Raw genomic sequence first — 10,375 nt, 5'->3', positions numbered from 1 at the left:
GGCAAATAACCTCTCATAAAGCCCCAGTTTTCTCAAGGTTCAAATGGGGCCAATAATTCCTACTCCAAAGGATGCTTTGAGAACTAAATGAGGTAACATTTGTAAAACACATAACGCAATGTTTTACACACAGAAGGTACTCAATAAATTGTATCCATTAAGGTATCTAGTAAGGCCAGAATACAGACTGCTTGCTCTATCTGTGCTGGCTAAATTTGTGCAATTATCCCACGACAAACTGAATTTTCACATAACACTATGCATGGTAGTAATTGTACAATACCCCACTGTAATACTTGCCTTTGTGTATAGGAGACACTGGGCATGAGATGATGACTATATTAGCACAAATCCATGATCACTACTTGAAAAATGCCTCAGAGAACATTCTGTTCTGACAATGAGCCAGGATGGTTGTTTTTATATGAGAAGAACAGCACTTTCTCGTTGTAACTTCTTCCCCCAGCCTCTTGTCACTTCTGCCCACTAATCCATTTTATACTCTCAGTCAGCATTATCTTTGACCTGCTGCTCCAGTCACATTAACCCCTCTACTTCCTCTATTTTTAAATCTCATATTCCCTCTGAGTCAAAATCAAACTCATAATTCTGTTCTAGATTTCACCTATTAGATAGTCATAACTTTTGCCCTGCTTGTGACATTTCTTTAGACAAAAGAATTTCTATTTTTCCCATATCAGCTTTTTCATGACTTTCTCCAAGGTTCCCACTCAGAACAGCTTTGCCAACATTGTATGATTTAAATGCCACTGCCAAAATTCCCCCAAAGGCTGGTGTATGTGCTCAATACTGTGCCTACATTAATTAGATTTGACTATTCTAGAGAAACTTTGGCTTAAAGAAACGCTAATGAACTTCACTGAAAATATTTACTATGAATTTTTTCTCAGTTATTTCATTTCTTCATACTTGATTACTCAGATAATAATCTACAAGGTCACCATTCTCAATGATGCTTCTTACTTCTACAAATCATCATCTTATGAATATGAGATCACTACTGGGGAAATGACAAAGGGAACTATGCATTAACTAAGCGTTCATAATCCTGCATGTAATGATTAATATCATTGTGCTTAAAATCTGAGGCCTCGTTTCTTTAGCTTTACAAATATTTGTGTTGTCTGATGTTTACATTAATCATGTGTTCCTGTATATTCACCATGAATTCCTCAAGATATCTGAAACTTACATATCAGATAACTATATATATGTGAAATTTCCAACACTTATCTGTCAGTTTGTTGTACTGTGATGGCTTGGATGTTGCTGTGGTGTTGTAAGCTATGCTATCAGTATTTCAAATACTAATGGCATCACCCATTGTGGAAAGGTTTCAGCAGAGCTTTTAGACTAAGACTAGAAAAAAGGACTGGGCCATTCACTTCTGAAGAATTGGTCACTGAAAACCTTATAAATAGCAGTGGAACATTATCTGATATAGGGCCAGAAGATGGGCCCGTCAGGTTGGAAAGAAGTTAAAATACAACTTAGGAAGAGCTGTCTCCTCAATGTAGAGGTGACCTTAATGATGTAGATGTAGTAAAGCTTTCGGGACCTTTAATTGCTGATGGGCACAACTCAAAATGAGATGAACTAGATGCAAAAATCCATTAATAGGAATGTGGAATATACAGAGTATGATCTAGAAAAATTGGAAGTTATAAAAAATGAAATGGAATGCATAAAGATTGATATCCTAGGCACTCACTCAAAAACCAGACTTGCTGCCATCAAGTTGATTCTGACTCATAGCAACCCCCTTTGGGTTTCTCAGGCAGTAAATCTTTACAGAAGTAGATTGTCCATTCTTCCTTCCACGGAGTGGCTGGTAGGTTTGAACTGCCAACCTGATTAGCAGTCAAATGCCGTAGACACTACACCACCAGAGCTCCTTATCCTAGGCACTAATGAGCTGAAATGGACTGCTATGGCCATTTTGAATCAGAAAATCACATGGTTTACTATACCAGGAATGATACATTGAGGAGGAATGGCAGTCATATTCATGGTCAAAAAGAATATTTCAAGATCTATCCTGAAGTACACTGCTGCCAGTGGTAGGACAATATCCATATGCCTCTAAGGAAGAGAAGGTAATACTACTATTATTCAAAATACTACTAAAGCCAAAATAAAGAAACTAAAGAGATTTTTACAACTTCTGCAGTCTGAAATTGACAAAACATGCAACCAAGATGTAGTGATTAATACTGCTAATTGGAATGCAAAATTGGAAACAAAGAAAAATCATAGGTAGTTGGAAAATATGGCCTTGGTGAAAGAAATTAGACAACATGATAGAATGTTGCAAGACCAATGACTTATTCATTGCAAATATCTTTTTACAGCAGTATAAACAGCAATTATACACTGGACCTCACCAAATGGAATACACAGTAATCAAGTCCACTACATCTGTGGAAAGACGTGATTGACAAGCTCAAAATCATCAGTCAGAACAAGGCCAGGAGCTGACTGTAGAATAGACTATCAATTACTCATATTCAAGTTCAAGTTGAAACTGAAGAATATTAAAACAAGTCCACAAGAGCCAAAATATGACTTTCATTATATCCCACCTGAATTTAGAAGCCATCTGAAGAATAGATTTGATGCACTGAACACAGCTGACCTAGACATGACGAGTTGTGGGATGACATTAAGAACATCATAAATGAAGAAAGCAAAAGGTCATTAAAAAGATCGGAAAGGAAGAAAAGACCAAAATGGATGTCAGAAAAGACTCTGAAACTTGCTCTTAAATGGAGAGTAGCTAAAGCAAATGGAAGAAATGATGAAATAAAAGAGTTGAACAGATTTCAAAGGATGGCTTGATAAGACAGGGTAAAGTATTAGAAGGCAAAGACCTGGAGTCAGAAAAGGAAAGAATGTTCTCCGCATTTCTCAAGCTGAAAGAACTGAAGAAAAATTCAAGCTTCGAATTGTGTTATTGGATTTTATGAGTAAAATATTGAATGGGGTAGAAAGCATCAAAGGAAGATGGCAGGAATACACAGAGTCACTGTACCAGAAAGAATTGGTCAATTTTCAACCACTTCAGGAAGTAGCATATGACCAAGAACCAATGGTATTGAAGGAACTAGTCCAAGCTGCACTGAAGTAATTGGTGAAAAACAAGGCTCTAGGAATTGACATCATAACTATTGAGATATTTTAACAAACAGATGCAGTGCTGCAGGCACTCACTCATTTATGCTAAGAAATTTGGAAGCAGTTACCTGGCAAACCCAGTGGAAGAGATCGATATCTGCACCCATTCCAAATAAAGGTGATCCAGTAGAATGTGGAAATTTGTGAACAATATTATTAATATTACATGCAAGTAAAATTTTACTGAAGATAATTCAAAAGCAGTTGCAGCATTATATTGGCAGGGAACTGCCAGAAATTCAAGCTGGATTCAGAAAATGGTGTAGATTGATGGATGTCATTTCTGATGTCAGAAGGATCTTGGCTGAAAGCAGACAATACCAGAAAGATGTTTACTTGTGTTTTATTGACTCTGCAAAAGCATTCCATTGTGTGGATCATAACAAATTATTGATAACATTGCAAAGAATGGGAATTCCAGAATACTTAATTGTGCTCATGAGGAACCTCTACATAGAGCAAGAGTCAGCCATTCAAATACAACAAGGGATACTACGTGATTTAAAATCAGGAAAGGTATGTATCAGGGTTGCATCCTTTCACCATACTTATCCAGTCGGTATGCTAAGCAAATAATCCAAGAAGGTGGATTGTATGAAGAATAATGTGGTATCAGGATTTGAGGAAGACTCATTAACAATCTATGCTATGCAGATGACACAGCCTTGATTGCTGAAAATGAAGATGATTTGAAGTTTACTGATGAAGATCAAAGATTCTAGACTTCAGTATTGTGTTAGACTGGGTTCTCTAGAGAAACAAAACCAGTAAAGCTTATATATACATATATATATATAGAGAGAGAGAGAGAGAAGCTTATATATACATATATAGAGAGAGAGAGAGAGAGAGAGAGAGATTTTAGGAAAATGGCTCACCTCACTTACAGAAGCTGGCAAGTCCAAAGTTCCTGGATCAAACATCAAGCCGGAGGCTTTTCCTGATTCTTATAGCTGCAGGGGCTGAGGAGCTCAGAGCTAGCAGGCAGTACACCGGCTGTTGACTCCAACAAATGACGAATCCAAAATCTCCGGGCCAAATGGTGGATTGTTCACTCACAGACAGTCGTAGGCAGCACTACAGAATCCTGATCCACAGAAGAATGTCTCCTCCCCCAGGATGTCATGGATATACTGGAAGCAGGCCACACCCCTAAGGAAACTCCCTTTCAACAGATTGGCTGCTCAAAACATAGTCATCTGATCCCATCATGGAAACAACCACACCACAACAGCTCAAACCACACAGAATTGTGGTCCAGCCAAGTTGACACATAGGTCCAGCTTTCGCAAGTATGGATTACACTTCGATATAAAGAAGACAAAATTCCTCACAACTGGATTATTAAGCAATATCACGATAAAGGATGGAGAAGGGATTGAAGTTGTCAAGAATTTCATTTTACTTGGATCCACAATCTATGTCTATAGAAGCAGCAGTCAAGAAATCAGAGGACATACTGCACTGGGATTATCTGCTGCACTAGACCTCTTTAAAGTATTTAAAAGCAAAGATAGCACTTTGAAGACTAAGGTGTATCTGACCCAAGCCATAGTATTTTCAATAGCCTCATATACATGTGAAAGCTAGACAATGAATAGGGAAGACTGAAGAAATGATGCATTTGAGTTGTGGTGTTGGGGAAGAATACTGAAAATACCACGGGCTGCCAGAAGAACAAACAAATTTGTCTTGGAAGAGGTATAGCATTCTAGCTATCCTTAGAAGTGAGAATGACCAGACTTCATCTCAAATACTTTGGTCATGTTGTCAGAAGGGACTGGCCTCTGGATCAGTGAAAAGGGGGAAGACCCTCAACAAAATGGATTGACACAGTGTCTTTGATGATGGACTCAAACATAGCAAAGATTATGACAATGGCCCAGGACTGGGCAATGTTTCATTCAGCTGTACATAGGGTCATTATGAATTGGAATTGACTCAACAGCACCAAAGAACAACGACATCTGAAACTTGGGCTACACAAAACTGGAAATCATTTCAGTGATGTGTAGAATTCTAAAATGACCCCCAATAACCTTTCCCAGAGACAATCCAAGAGCCTAAGAGGTGGGGCCAAGAGTCGTGGAGAATTATTCCCAAACCTTGAATCCTAATGGAGTTTTCCCAATTGGAAGCCAAAATGTCTTTGAACTGGTTAACTCCTTTTTTCCTTCCATTTTCCTCCTTTTTGCACTAAGATGTCTATAACTGTTCTTCTTTATCTTTCACACCCTTGCATGTTGAGGATGGATAAGTTGTCTCTTTAGTTTCGCAAGTCCACAGATAGAGAGGAATGGTGCCTCAGAATGAATTACACCTAGGAGTCTTATGCACACCTGATGTAAATGATGATACCCTTTTGACCTGACGATATTTAGATAAGATTTTGGACGTTAAACTAATTCTATAAAGGGATGAGAATCTTAAAAGCATTGGGAGTAGATGGATTTATTTTGCATTTAAGTTAAACACGGATCATTGGGGTCAGAGGGTGGACTGAAGTAGGAAGAATTCTAAGATGACTCCCAGTGGCCTTCACTCTTGTGTAATCCCCTCCCCTTTGAGTGTGAGTTGAACCTGTAAATACAATGAAATATTACTGTAATGATTATATTAATTTGTTTGGCAAAAAAATAAAAAATAAAAAGAGAGAGAGACTAATTTAATCACATGAGTCCTTGAAAATCAGAAAGTTTTCTCCAGCTGGTAGCAGAAATCAGAGATTCAAAGCATGAGGAAGATTCTATGCAAGGAAGATTCTTCTACCTGCCTAGAAGGATTCTGCTGCTGTGATGTTGTGAGGGTCTATGAGAAGGAATGTGTGTGGGCTCTTGGAGTTGAAAGTAGCCTCTGGTTGACAGCCAGAAAGGAAGGAAGCCAGAAAGGATTTCAATCCTACACTCACAAGCAACTTAATCCTTCCAAGAACAATGAACTTGGATTTGCATTCTTTAGTCAAGCCTTCAGGTGGGAAGGCTTATCGACACATTGATTTCATCCCTGTGAGACCCTGAGCAGTGATCCGAACTACAGCATGCCAGACTTCTGACCTATAGAACTGTAAACTAATACAAGGGTGTTGTTTTCAGACAATACATTTGCAGTAATTTGTTACACAGAATTAGAAGATTAACACAATTGTTAAATATTTATTGTACTATTTACCATATAGGAGCTCTGGTAGTGTAGTGCCTAAGGCACTTGACTGCTAACCAGAAGGCTGGTGGTTCAAACCCACCAGCCACTCCTCGGAAGTAAGATGGGGCAATCTATTTCCGTAGTGATATTACCTGGGAAACCCAAGGAGAGGTCACTATGAGTTGGGTCTGACTCGACGGCACATAACAACAACAACAACAACAACATTTACCATATATATTTGTGTAAGTGAAGTGAATAACACCAATTAGTTATGATGATTTAACAGCTAACAATTCACAAATACCTGCTTTTAAACTCATATGTTTCTATTCCCTGTGTCGCTGTTATTGTTGATAGGTGCTGTCAAGTTGTCTCCGACTCATAGTGACCCTACGCCCAGCAGAACAGAACACTGCCTGGTCTTGTGCCAGCCTCACAATCCCTGCTATATCCAAGCCCATCCTTGCAGCCACTGTGTCTATCCATCTTGTTGAGGACCTTAGCCTTCTTCGTCGACCCTCCACTTTACCAAGCGTGATACTTGTTTTGAATACCTAGTGCTGCTCTGACAGAAATATGCTACAAATGGGATGCTTAAACAAACAGGAGTTATTATCTCTTACATTTTCAGGCTTTACGCCCAAGTTTCAAGTTCCAGCCTCTAGCGGCTGGGTGAAAGCCCATCAACCTTGGGGTTCAGCTCTGCCTTCTGCACCCAGCCCACTGAAGCTAGAGGCTTTTCACTGAGACAGCTGCTGGCTGCTGAGGCTGACCAAGCCCAAGGTTGACAAGTAAAAAGGCACAGCCTCAATGTTACCAAAACACACAGCACACCATTAATTCAAGTCATTGAAAGTCCCAAGGTCAGCAGAGTATGGCAGGCTGCTGAACAATGACTCGGCTACATGCAGGGTTCAAGCATGCCATAAAATAGAGACCATTCCCCAAGGCTTCTCCTTATATATAGGAAGCAGACCACATCCCTAAGGCAGCTACTCAGTTGCTCATAGTAGATTCCACCATAGAGTTGATTACCAGTCTCATCATGGGGAATACTACATCCAGCTGCCCAGCCATTCAACCAGGCCCAGCCAAGTTGACACACAAAATAACTACTACAATATCCTTCTCCAGGGAATGGTTCCTTCTGACAACATGACCAAAGTAGACGAGATGAAGTCTGGCCATTCTCACTTCCAAGGAGCATTACGGTTGCACTTCCTCCAGGACAGATTTGTTAGTCCTTTTAGCAGACCATGATACTCTTAGCATTATTCTCCAACACCACAACTCAAAAGCATCAACTCTTCTTTGGTCTTCTTTATTCACTGTCCAGCTCTTACATGCATAAGACATAATTGAAAATACCATGGCTTGGGTTAGGTGCACCTCAGTCTTCAAGGAGACATCTTTGCTATTCATCACTTGAAAGAGGTCCTTTGCAGCAGATTTGCCTAATGTAATACATTGTCTCATGTCTTGACTGCTGGTTCCATTGGTGTTAACTGTAGAACCAAGTAATATGAAATCCTTGACAACTTCAGTCTTTTCTCCATCCACTGTGATGCTGTTTATTGGACCAGTTATGAGAATTTTTGTTTTCTTTATATTGAGGTGTAATCCATACTGCAGACTGTAGTCTTTAATCTTCATCAGTAAGTACCCCAAGTCATCCTCAGTTTCAGCAAGCAACCTGTGTATCACAGGTTGTTAATAAGTCTTCCTCCAATCCTGATGCCATGGTCTTTTTCATATAATCAAGCTTCTCAGATTATTTGTTCAGCATACAAGTTGAATGAATATGGTGAAAGGATACAACCCTGACACACTCCAATCTTAATTTTGAACCATGCAGTATCCCCTTGTTCTGTTCAAATGACAGCCTCCTGATCTACGTACAGGTTCCTCAAGTGTTCCTCAAGTATAATCAAGTGTTCTGGAATTCTCATTCTTCTCAATGTTATCCATTATTTGTTATGATACACACAATTGAATGCTTTCACATAGTCAATAAAACATAAGTAAACATCTTTCTGCTATTCTTTGCTTTCAGTTAAGATCCATCTGACATAAGCAATGATATTCTTTGTTCCATGTCCTCTTCTGAATCCAGCTTGCATTTCTGTAAGTGTCCTGTCAATGTACTACTGCAACCATTTTTGGATTATCTTCAGGAAAATTTTACTGGTGGATGATATTACTTGATAATTTCCACATTCTGTGGGATCACTTTTCTTTGGATGGGTATAAATACAGATCTCTTCCAGTCAGTTGGCCAGGTAGCTGTTTGCCAAATCTCTTGGCATAGCCAAGTGAGTGCCTCCAGCAGGGCATCCATTTGTTGAAACATCTCAATGGGAATTCCATCAATTCCTGGAGCCTTGTTCTTCTCCAATTCCATTAGTGCAGCTTCAAGTTATTCCTTCAATATCATTGTTTCTTGCTCATATGCTACCTCCTGAAATGGATGAACATTGACCAGTTCTTATTGGTACAGTGACTGTGTATTCCTTCCATCTTCTTTTGATGCTTCCTGCATCATTCAATATTTTGGCCATAGAATCTTTCAATATTGCAACTCAAGGCTTAAGTTTTTTCCTCAGTTCTTTCAGCTTGAGAAATGCTGAGTGTGTTCTTCCTTTTGCTTTTCTAACTCCAGGTCTTTACACATTTCATTATAGTAATTGGCTTTGTCTGCTCAAGCTGCTCTTTGAAATCTTCTGTTCAACTCTTTTATCTTGTCATTTATTTATTTATGATTTGGTGAATATTTACAGAGCAAATTCACTTTCCATACAGCAGTTCACATACACTTTGTCTCATGACATTGACCACAATTTACCACAATGCAACAGCCCACTTCCCACTTCCTCCTGATAATTACCTCTTCTCTGTGTCCATCCTTCCATGCTCTCCTGCCCCCTGAGCTGTTTCCCTGTGCATAAGCAGCCCTTCTTTCTCCTATGATTGTTCTCTCCAAGGAGTGTATCTACCTCAGGTAAATGTACAACTCATATACCTGTCTTTTGCTTGTCTGGAAGCCACAGGTGTGGTGGGTCCAATTCCAGACCTGACAGGCAGCTAGGGGCTGTAGTCTCAATGGCTCTACCAGGCTCTATTGGACCAGCAAACCTGGTCCCCCCCTTTTTTTTTCTCCAAATGATTTTGAGTTTTGTCCACATTGTTCTCCCTCTCTATCTGGGATCTCCTACATAGATCCCCTTCCAAGTGGTTGACATTGGTAGCCAGGCACCATCTACTTCTTCTGGTCTCATAGTCATGTAGGCTGAAGACTGGATGGTGTATCAGTCACTAGGACTGATTGTATCTGTGAATTTTTGGTTTTCTTCATTCTTCTTTGCTCTGGATGAGAAGAGACCCATCGTTGCATCTAGATGGCGCTTGCAAGCTTTTAAGATCCCAGTCACTACTCACCAAAGTAGGAGGTGGAACAATGTTTTGTGTAGTATGTCATGCCAATTGAGCTTGATGTCCCCTGCAACTATGGTCCCGAGCCCACAAGTTCAACTACTCAGTCCCTCTGGGTAGCTGGCTGTGACCAAGCAGTGACTACCACCTTGCCTCTTGTCAGCTCTACTATACACCTGGCAATTCAGATCATACACATAAACTTACAGGGCCATTGTCTGCCAAACCCTATACATGGTCTTGGGTACACTCCCCACTTCATAGACATGCCAACTAGTTCAGCCTGTCCACTCATCTATCTACCCGTATATACATGTTTGCCTTCACTGACAATGCAGTACTGTATTTCCAAAAGGGTTCATCTTTGTTGTCTGTACTTCCCATGTACCTCTCTATGTCTTTCTCTTCCTCAATGCCACCATATTGATCACTCACATTTAGTACACTGCCCTTCTCTTCACCCAAATCAATATTTATCTCTATCTATCTAACAGTGTTCCCTCCCCTCTCCTCCCACCCCTGGTAACCAACAAAGAAAATTTCCTTCCATAGATAAACCTTTCCTTGACTTTTACAATAATGGACTAATACAATATTCGTCCTTTTG

Source organism: Orycteropus afer, unplaced genomic scaffold (genome assembly GCF_000298275.1).
Source record: "Orycteropus afer afer isolate SDZICR_OR568_19922 unplaced genomic scaffold, OryAfe1.0 scaffold00464, whole genome shotgun sequence".
Classification (NCBI taxonomy): Eukaryota; Metazoa; Chordata; class Mammalia; order Tubulidentata; family Orycteropodidae; genus Orycteropus; species Orycteropus afer.
The sequence above is the reverse complement of the archived record's forward strand: the minus strand, read 5'-3'. Positions refer to the sequence as shown.